Raw genomic sequence first — 10,966 nt, 5'->3', positions numbered from 1 at the left:
GCGGGCGCGCCGGGAGGACGGCTCCCCTCGTGGGCAGCTGCCAGTCCCCGAGCGCCGAGCTCCCCCTCCCCTCTCTCCTCCCCGCCGGCTGCCAGCCCAGCTCTGCCCTGCCCTCCAGCCTCTTCAGAGGCGGCGAGGATGGAGCCGGCTTCCCTGGAGGGCTCCCGCGCCTGCCCCGCCAGCCTCTTCTAGAGGACCCCAGCCTGGAAGAAGGGATTTAAAGAGCCCCGCCGGGGCAGCGACAGCGACAGCGACAGCGACAGCGACAGCTAGCCCGAGCCTGGCTCAGCGCTGCCTCCGAGTCCCCGGCACCAGGTAGGGAGGATCCCGGCCGCTGCTGCGGGACCAAGAACTTTCCCCAGATGTTTCGTTGGGGGAGGATCACCCGCTGGAGTTGGCTGCAGGGAGACTTCTCCCGGGCTCAGCAGCTGGCAGCGAGCCGGCGCCTTGTCCCTCTGCCCGGTCCCGCTCTGGAGTTTGGGAGCGGAGTGGGGAAGGGGCTTCTCGGGGCCGGGTTCCTGCTCCTGGCACCCCTGGGTGGGCGCCGGAGCCGCAGCCTCTTCGGAAGAGCCTGGCTGGGGTGCTAGGGAGAGGAGCAAGAGGGGTCCGCTTCGTCCCTTTCGCTCCCTGCTCTTTTGATAGTTGAGAGCAGATTCCTATTTCAGCCCATGCGCTGGTTTTATCCTTTGCTGGATCAATAAGTTTTGGGGGGGGGGTGTGTGCATGGGAGTGATCAATAAGTGTGTGCACGTAAGTGATAAGTGTGTGCATGGGAGTGATCAGTAAGTGTGCGCACGTGGGTGCACGTGAGTGATAAGTGTGTGCGGTGGTCAGCAAGTATGTGTGTGAGTGATCAATATGTGTGCGCGCGATCAATCAGTGTGTGTGTGCATGCATGAGTGATAAGTGTGTGTGTGTGCGTGCAAGGGATTAGTAAGTGTGTGAGTGCACACATGTGATTAAGTGTGTGTGTGTGTGTGTGTGTGTGTGTGTGTGCACGCACACGTCTGTGTGTGAGTGATCAATAAGTGTGTGTGTGTATGTGTACCAGCCCTTCCCATGTCTCCATCTGGATGGCCAGTCTTTAAATGAAGTGGAGGGGTGCTCCACAGGCTCCGGCCCCACAGCAGCTTGTTCAGTTCTAGTCAAGGTTGACCCCAGAAATGCTGGAAGTACTTGGAGTGCAACAAGAGCATCTCTCAGGTTGCAAAAAGAAAACCCAACTCAGCCAGATTGTATTACAGGCTGTCCAGTGGGGCAGGAAGCATAATCCAGATGAAAGCATTTTTGCAGCCCAAAGGCAAAAGTCCTTCCTGAAGACTGGCAAAATTTAGTTGATGAGCCTTTCCTTTTCCTTATTTGAGGTAGGTTGTAGAGGAGGTGCATACTCCTATTTGCAGGTCTTTGCTTTGCTTTGCTTACCTGCTCAAACCATCCCCACACTTCTCAGTGAGTGCAGATAAAGTGTGTCAATGTGCAGAATAGTGGCTCATATTAAAATAAAATATTATGGTGCTATCGAGGCTCATACATAAATAATGTGTTGCATTTAGTACATGCTGCATATGCGTAATAGCAGCAGCACTCAGGACCATCCCTAGTACAATAAAACAGTAAGTCAACCAACATATCACTCCCTCCATCTTTGAGGTTAGAAATAAGAATTGCATTAGGAACCATGAGAACTGTCAGCTGGGTTTTTCTTGTGCTGTTAGTACAAACTAGAAGGAGGCATTAGGGCTGCCAGCTTTAAATAATTTTGTGAAATTTTAGTTTGAATGACTAAATAGTTGGCTTGGCATCAGCTAACAGGAACACTTTGTCTCCTTGGTCCAAAATTTCTTTCCCCTTCAAATAGGGCAATCTAGTTTAAAGCCATCCCTCTGACAGAAGGGGAGAATCCAGTCCTTTAACTCTTTTGGTTAGTTCAGAGCGCTGTAGTTTTAGCTCAGATAACTTCCTTTCTGATTAGCTTCTGTAATTGGAGGCTACTCCCTACAGTGGTGTAAGCAATATTTTCAAAGTCAAGTTCAAGAAGGAAAAAGAGTTTGAAATTGTCTAAAAATATCTATTAGCTAGCATGAGATCAATTCAGTTCATCTGAAGAGCTATGCATCTTCCACTGTCATGTCCACATTTTTCTTTTAGATCTTTTATAAAACTTACACCAAGCAAACACGCCAGTTATTTTTTAAATTGTTCTGTGCACACTATTCCTTTTTTATAGTTTAAAAAATCTAATTTTTGTTTGTGGTAGATTCGAACATATGATAAGCTCCAAATCTTAATAAAGCTTGTTATGATTTTGCATGCTTTGTATAATCTGCTGCTCTTCTAGCTCAAATATAAACCTTTTCAGTAAAAGGGAAAGAAATAGCAGTAGTTTCTGCTGCCCTTAATCAATCTGAAGTACCTACCGGGGTCAGCAGGGAATTTTGCTTCATTAAGCAATGCAGGACAGTGTCCAGTTAGTTGTAGAAATGGCTTTGAGTATGCAATAGGGGTTCATCTAGATAAATTACCTTCTGATCCACTTCTCATATACCCAGCTGAGTTTCTGCATTGAAGTAGAAATACCGGTACGTTTAAGATCTCAATTTTAAACAATTAGACCTATACACTGGAGAAAAGAGTCTCACGCTACCTAAAGAAATTAGGAAGTTTATTATTTATCAGAAAGAGGAAGAAGTGGGGCTGTATTGACTGAGAGAGAACTTATTTGGTGCTATAGTGGGGACAGCAGCATAACATCCTAGAAAGAGAGACAGAGTGTGTGTGTGTGTGTGTGCGCGCGTGTGTGTGTATTTGTAATCTGCATATATCTGTTATTGTTAAATGCATATGTGTGTGTATTTGTAATTTGTATGGCAGTTGTGTTTAGGAGACCTAACTGAGACTGGAACCGCTAGTACTAGGTAGTGTACAAAAACAAAGATGCTTCCTGCCTCGGAGAACTTTGTGATTGTGAGATTTCTGTATAAACAAATACACAAAGAAGAGATGTTACTTTCCTAGTTGTACTGTCAACAAATATTAGAGTTCCAGTGCAGAAAAACCTTCCAACCACCAAATTTGTGTGCGTGTTCTGGAAAGGATTAGTCAGTTTACTATTTCAACTTTTCTGGTGGCATTACTCAAATACCTGATAGTAAACGCATAGGAATGGAGTCCAGTAAGTTTCACAGCACATCATGGTCATTTGCTGGTGCTTCAGAACTCTGTTGCTGTAAAAATAATATTTTAAAATTGAGAATAAATGTAAGATAAAAAATATTGCCTGTAAATCTTGCCTTTGTTTGAAGGGGTGTTTTCATTACAAGACCCCTTATTATGGTGCTGCCAACTTTTGAGGATAAAACCCTTCATTCCTGCCTCTTGGAATTTTTGGGTGAGAATGTCTGGTCCATTTAACATTCTTCAAATATGAAGAAGGCATTGTATCCCACTCCATGAATCTCAAACCAACTTTACTATAATACTTCAAGCTTACAGTGGACTCGAAATACTTTCTTGATAAAGCAGCTGCCTATTATATTGGAAAGAATTTGACTTAAAACTAATGGAGCTGATAGTAAATTTGAACTAGTTTACATTCATGTACTATTGATTGCAGTGGTGCAGTACCAATTTAGCATAGTTGAGCATGCTGGCCAGTAAAGACACTTGGATCTCATCATGTACGTATGCTTTGCGGCTAAGTTCTTCAAAGCCATCCTTGGGACTTGAATATCTGATTCTCTTTATTCCGATTCTGAATAAGAATTCCCTTAAGCACACGTTTAAAAGCTTTCCTGAAATGGGACCATAAGAGAACAATGGATGTTACTTTCAAACTTATACATCAAGTTATTCAGGAGAAGAGCTTAGTAAAATTAAGAACAGATCTTTTAATATGAACATGAAGAATATTTGCAATTCAGTTAACTAGCAGAAAATTACAAAGGTTATTGGTCTGCACCTTTAGGCAGAAATTGTTCTGGGGTAGAGGTCAAATGTTTCCCATTGTACCATACTGTGGTTAGTTTATTATGGAGGATTAATGATATTAATGAAAATCAAGCATCCAGATGCCCTAGGCAGAAAATCAGTGCAGCTGAGGTCAGATAACTTTTTTACAATATTCGAAGATGCAGAGCTCAAGATATATACAGGCAAAAGTAATCCATTTTGAAATTGCCAGTTGTATTAAACATCTGTATTAATTGAAGGGGTTTACCAGGCTCTCATCACTATAACATACAAGTGCCTAACAATTTTTAATGTTGTTTTGGCCTTATGAAATCCCATGTGAGATAGGGAAGTGCTAGCATTTTACAGAAGGGGCATAGAAAGTCTGTTTGATTTACCCAAGATTACTCAGGACTCTGTCCTATCTGGGACAGAGTAGGAAACTGAATTTTGGTCTCTCAAATCCTAAATTAATTTTCTTGCCACTAGGCTGTCCAGTCTGGAATAAACTGCTTGGGGCACCCTGTGATATATGAACCAAACCCAGATACATTTCCAGTATGATACATAATATACGAGCCACAAAGCCTGCAATTAAAATTTCCTAGATGCTTCTATTCTATAAATTATATCCGGTATATGCATTTTGGAGAGCAAGCAAACATGCTTTAGTCTATATATCCAAATGCAAATTAGTGAAATTATTGCCCTTTACTAGTTCCTTTCACCCCTATGTTGAATAATTTCATAGATTTCATAGATTTCATAGACATTAGGGCTGGAAGGGACCTCGGGAGATCATCGAGTCCAGCCCCCTGCCCAAAGGGCAGGAAGTCAGCTGGGGTCATAGGATCCCAGCAAGATAAGCATCCAGTTTACTCTTGAAGGTGTTCAATGTAGGTGCTTGAACCACCTCCGCTGGCAGACTGTTCCAGACCTTGGGGGCTCGGACAGTAAAGAAATTCTTCCTTATGTCCAGCCTGAAACAGTCTTGCAGGAGTTTGTGACCGTTCGACCTCGTCATCCCTTCGGGCGCTCTGATGAAAATTTAAAGACAAATGATTTGATTTCATCATTAGTTGGATTCAATAGTTTTGTATTAATGATTTTTTTTAGAGCTGAGAACTAGAATGCATAAATCAGCATTCAGAGTTGTGATTCCCAAAACAACCATTGCTTCGGAATAAATATCCCAGTTTAGAATGCAGCAGCATATACTGTAGTACACACACTGATTTTGGACTCGAGAAACTTAGGTTTGGTTTCCAGCCCTCTCTCAGACTGCCTGGCTGTTTAGCGGCGACTCTCCATGCAAATACAAAATTCAATAATGGCGAATCGGTGCAGAGATGCAAAAGGTTAAGTTCTGGTTGCTGTTGGAACTTTCCTTAACTTCTGCCTAAAATTCTCAATCCAAGCATTGCACTTTTGCATTAGAAAAATGTAAGTACCAACTTTCAAGTTGGATCAAGTTACTGTTGTTCTTTTACAGGCTTTGTTCATTGCAAAACCCGCTGTTAATAAGGAAGGGAGCTCATGCTGAACTAGTGAAAAAAACACTGCATCTTTGTCAATATTTGTAGATAAAATGTTCAGCACCAGTTCAGGTGTGCTGTTTGCTGACATCATTTGTTGTTAATGGGTTATTTTTGCAAAGTAGAATAGATTTAAGTGGATTTCTAGTCAGTTATTGGTAGATTATATGCTTATCCCAAACTGCTGAAAATAAATAATGTTTTGTTCTTTGCTATATTTTAGGGGCTAATCCTACAAGCAGTAGGATTTCTCTTTTAGCCCTCATTTATCAAGTTGTACCTATTTGAGACAGCATTTAGGTATGTGGTCAACTGGCCTTCTTAGTAGCGTCTGTCTTAGAAAATAGTGCTAATTTTAACTACCTGCTTAACATGAGATGCATATTCCAGTGTTATCCTGAATAAGCATGAATGTAATTACATACCAAAGTGCTTTGCTGAACCAGAACCGTAAATCTCCTTAACTATAAACCATATTGCATCGTAGCCAACCATAAGGCTGTAAACACATTTGCCTTTGTGTCTGGTGACGATCTGAGCCACAGCAATGAAGCACAGATAGAAACACAGCTTTGTAGGTGAATTCAAACATTACAGTATAAAATCTAACTGCAGTTTTTGCAGTTTCTCAGTGTGACTGATATTGTGTAATCCTGACCCCCCCCGAAGTAAATGGTAAAACTTTTATCGATTTCAGTAGACAAAATAATTTTATGCATCATCTCTAAAATATCCCACACAAGTAGGTAAACCTGATTTAGTGGACTACAGGGAGCTATTGGTCACCTGAAGGAATTGTTTCAGTTTAGTCTTCATACTTTTTGTTATAAGGCATACATTGATTTGATACCTAGTGATAGTTGTAAAGCTAAATGTGAGGTTTCATGTAAAAAAAAAAAAGGGGGGGGGCATGGAAGGTGGATATTGAATTATTGTGTGGCCTGTCATTCTGTTAATTTGATACACCATATTAAAATACTTGAGGGAAACAGGTTTTTCTGCATGAAATCAGATGGTTTCAAACATTAGCCATATATACCCTGGAAAAGTTTGAATAGAGAAAACCCAACTGACCGAAGAAAGGTTATATAAGGGTTGCATATATATGTGTGTGTGAGAGACAGAAAGCAGGAGAGGGAAATGCCCCCCAAATAATAAACTCTTCTTTTTTACAGTTTCACAGCTTCAGGACTTGGAAGTAAATAGGTCAGGTTGAAACTTGTTCCATTAAGCTGCAGCTAACCCCTTTTCTATGTAACAAGTGGTTACGCTGTATATGCTGAATGCACATCAGCTGTGGAGGGAAGGTGGCAAAGCAGGGGCTTTCTTTTAAGAAGAGAAAGCCTGACAGATTAGGGAGTGAGAACTCAGGCAGGGGGCTTTAGTAAATGCTGATGGAGCAGCTGGCCGCTAGAGGGTGCTGGAATATCAGCCGAAGTAGTGCTGCTGGCCTGAGCATGCTGGAATGGGGAATATAGGGATTCCCCCTGCTGCTGCTGTCCAGCCAGCCAGGTAGGTATGCTCCCTGCCAGGAGATGGGGAATCCCTTTGCCTGGCCCTAGGGTGTGCTTTCTTAGTACTGAGTGTGCACAGAGCTGAGCAGCCACATCGCCCTGCAGCTTGTCTGGATTGGGCAGCACAGGCCCAACTTCTAGGGCAGGAGTCAGAGCCATTTCCTCTACAGAGAGATGTGGGAGAGTGAATCTAAATTCACTAAGGGCATGGGTGCCAGTGGGATCAGTTGCACTGCATGAAACCAATGGGGATATTAATTCTAGAGGGCAGGGTGGCACCTTGCAGACCAGCTGGTTCAGAGAGACACTAGCTTTCATAGGGAACAACAACCTCTTTCATCAGGTGCTAGGAATGGGAGTAGAGAAAGACAAGCCCAGTTAAGCAGTTCCTTTACATCAGAAGGGGAGAGACCACCTGGGTTGGGTGCAGGGTAATGGGTCTGCCAGACAGATAACAGGTGAGCTTGCCAGGCTTTGTGTCACAGGCTTCATGCACACAGGGCTGTGCATGCTGGGTCCTGTCCTACCTGCTTTGTCTTCTGCATCTTGGATGGGGTGATAGCCTCCTCAAGAAAGAAGCAAATGGGCACTTCAGACAAGCTAGTTGGCCTCTTCAGGACTGCATCTGCTACAAAGATAGCTGGCATGGTCACTTGAAGAGGAGGGCTAGGGACAAACATTACACATAAACTGGTTTAAGTAATCAGAAACTGCTTTAAACCTGTAACAGAACAGATGTTCAGTGCACATAAACCCATTTGAAAATGGCTGAAACCAGTTTGAGAGAAACCTGGTTGAATATAGTATCAGACTTAACTGATTTAGCTCAAACTGGTTTATGCAATGTCTGTCCCAGACCCCTTGCTGGTTTAAGTTAAATCAGACTCCCCCAGCATGCTCTCTGGGTTGGGCAGGGCTCTGTGCTCCACAGCAGGGCTGGCCTCTCCCTTCTGCTCCCTGGGCTGGAGCTCAGCACAGATTTGCATGTACATCAGGGTCTGTTGGCTTCCCCATGCCCCCTTCTTCCTCCTTCTCACCACTCGTTGCTTAAGCAGAGATCCTTTCCTCCTCTGTGCCACACCATGCACTGTAGCCAGCACATGGTCTGCTAGCTAATGCCAAGAGGAGTCTGTGTGTGCCTATCCCAGTGAAATTGGGGAGAGACAGAGAAAACAGTCACTACTTACAGCTTTTGGAGCTAATCAACAGGTCAGCCAGTAAGCTGTATAAGAAGTTTGAAGTAATGTGGAGAGAGGCTATTGTTTTGCTAGCTGGGTGATAAAAACTATTATCAGACCCCCTCCCCACCAGCTGGCTTACTCACCTGTCAGTTTGCTGCAGACAGTATGAGGAAGCAGGGAGGGAGATTGAGGCAAGGGTGGGGGTGCAGTGCATGCATCTGTTGATGATATGGAGATTTTCAGAGTGCTATCCCAGGGCTGGGGGCTGGCAACACTCCCACCCCTTGAGCAGCCATTGGGGAAAAGCCTGTGTCCTGCAGGCAGACATCCCTAATGAGAGAGTCCTGCTGGGGCCTGGTCACGTCCCGCTCAGCTCAGCTCAGCTCCTTGCAGGAGGAAGGGCTACTTCAGCACCTCTCAGCTTCTAGCCTGAGTCACTGCAGGTATGTGCCTCAAGTTTCTCAGTCCAGAGAGAATATCTGTCCAGTTTCAAACCGGTTTAGCCTAGTCAGGTTAGACTGACCTGCAAAGATTGAATCAATTCAGGCTCCAGCTTTTTGAATGTGTGTTTCTAGCCCTGATGCCCAGCTCTCAGCAGTTAATTGGTATAAGTTGCCACAGCTGGGTCTGCTTTTCAGTCCAGCCAGGTAGCAGAGCTATGGATGTGGCTCTGTGTTGCTTGGACCTATCTGCCCAGATAGTCTCTTTTCCTGGCTAATCTCTGTACTATCTGTTGCTTTCTCCTTAATTCTTTCTCTTGTCCCCTCCGCCTTCCCTCCTCTTCTCCCTTTTTTGTTCTGCTTCTGTCTTCTCACTTTCGCTTCTTGCTCTTTCATCTTCCCAGCTCTGGCCTTCTGAAATAGGGAATGTGATGTCTTCCCTTCTTCTATGATGCTGGAGGTGGATGGGGAAACCAGAATGGTGATCTGGCTGGTGTGTGGCTGTTAAAGCTTATGCAAGACTAAGATATGCACCAATGGCAAGGGAACCAAACTAAAGGCTAGCTCAACCACCGAAGCAAGTTGAGGGTAGACTAACTAGAGTCCTTTAGGGGTTAGCTGGACAGATAATGTGCCCCAGATAAGAACATTTCCTCAATTTTGAGGCTTAAGCGAGATTTTCATGTATGTTATGGATCCTGCTTGCCCTGTCACCTGCAGCATCCTTGCTTACTTCCTCAGTCTGCTGGTTCTTGCAATTTTCTTTCTGTGAATTATTAATAATTATTTGGATTCACAGCAGTGAGGCAGCAGGACAAATTACACTCTATTTCTAGTGTGCAGAGTCTCTTTCCCAAGCCATAGGGCTGACCATTGTGATGCTGGGCTACCTCATAGACATGTGATGCATGAAACTTATTTATTAGTCCTATTTGAAATGGTTTCTATGGGTTTCCTATCCCATATTACCACATCCGGAGTTGTCAGTAGAAGATCATTTTTAGTAACATTTTTGCTCATCATGTGTGAGCACATCTGAGAGTTAATAAATCAGTTGCTCATCAACAGTGCTTTTTTAGATTGCAACTGTGAGATTTTGATAGACACTGAGATTTTTGAAAGACACAGAACTGTATTGTTGTAGTAAAATAATGTTTTGCATATGTATAGCTTTGACATGTCTGTAAGTAGTTGGGGTTGCATTAGCTAGAATTTCAACTCCAGTAAATTTCCTTGGAAACTCTTAGAAACAAAAAACTTCAATTCAAAATATTTTGCAGCTTCATTGTGATATAATACATAAGTGGGCAAACCCATAGCTAACATACATTTAAATAACTTAGACAGCTGTTTTGTGTTTCATCTTCTGTTAATTACTATGAAAAACTGCTGTTTATTACTATTGTATGTGCCAGTTGATGGGGACACATTTAATTTGCTGATTTGTAAGACAAATTTTGCCTCTGTGCGTGATTAGTATAAAAAACATTTATCAGATGCTTTGAGCTGGTTGTTAATTTACAGTGGAAATTTTATAGGATCATTATGGTTCACCGAAACAGATAGAAGTGGTATAGGGGTCTTACCAAGCATGTCAGCCAGCCAAACTTGGCATTACATGACAACCAAAGGCTTCATCTACATTGTAGAGAATCTTATTTCTTATAAATGAAGAAAAACAGGTGGGAAGAGAAAGTGAGGGAAATAGGACTAGTGTATCTGTGATAATTGTGTAACTAGGATACAATTCACAATAGGGGACTTTTGTTGTAAAGAATAAGTCAGTCAGTCTAGTAGCTTGCAAGAATATGTTCCTTTTGTGTTTTTTAGTGAAGTCTGTACAATGTTTAAGCTTGTGATTAATGTTTCAGGCTCACACTCAATAGAAGCAGCTGTAGTCAGTTTATTTTGTTGTGCTGCAACTTGCTTTTATGTTACTTTGTGCATGCATAAAATACAAATAAGGTATAATGTATTGGAAACACCATACGAATGTGAGCTGGTCATAGGCGGGTGTAGAATGAGCAGGTAATTATGTGTAGAAGTTGCTATAGCATCTCTATTTTCTACTCTCCCTTTAGAAATACAAGGAAGATATTGGAAGGGACTTCATGCTTTTTGTGTAAGTTTACTGTACTTGCCTAGCTGTTCTGAGCTGTCAGTTCTGCTTTCAGTCATTCTGACTTGAATTGCCACGCTAATTGCCATATTTTTAAAGGTTCAAAAGAAAACAGCTTCTTTTGTAAATTTTATTTTCATAAATTTTGTTGTAATTTTTTTGCTGGAAAGGAGTCAGTATGATAGAAATAATTTCAGCCAATATATATACTTTTGCAAAAAAAAAAAAA

At 42.7% G+C, this 10,966-nt stretch overlaps 1 protein-coding gene across 1 annotated transcript in view; it reads left to right on the top strand.

The window, feature by feature from the left end:
* Positions 1-7: 7 nt before the first annotated feature.
* Positions 8-10,966, top strand: part of CPNE4 (copine 4) — a 364,694-nt gene continuing 353,735 nt past the window's right edge. Inside the window, exon 1 of the mRNA XM_019536816.1 lies at positions 8-315. The gene's annotated coding sequence lies outside the window, so the exon portion shown is untranslated. The remainder of the gene's footprint in view (positions 316-10,966) is intronic.

Source organism: Crocodylus porosus, unplaced genomic scaffold (assembly GCF_001723895.1).
Source record: "Crocodylus porosus isolate Cpor-Errol unplaced genomic scaffold, CroPor_comp1, whole genome shotgun sequence".
NCBI lineage: Eukaryota > Metazoa > Chordata > Crocodylia > Crocodylidae > Crocodylus > Crocodylus porosus.
This window is presented reverse-complemented; position numbering and strand designations above follow the sequence as displayed.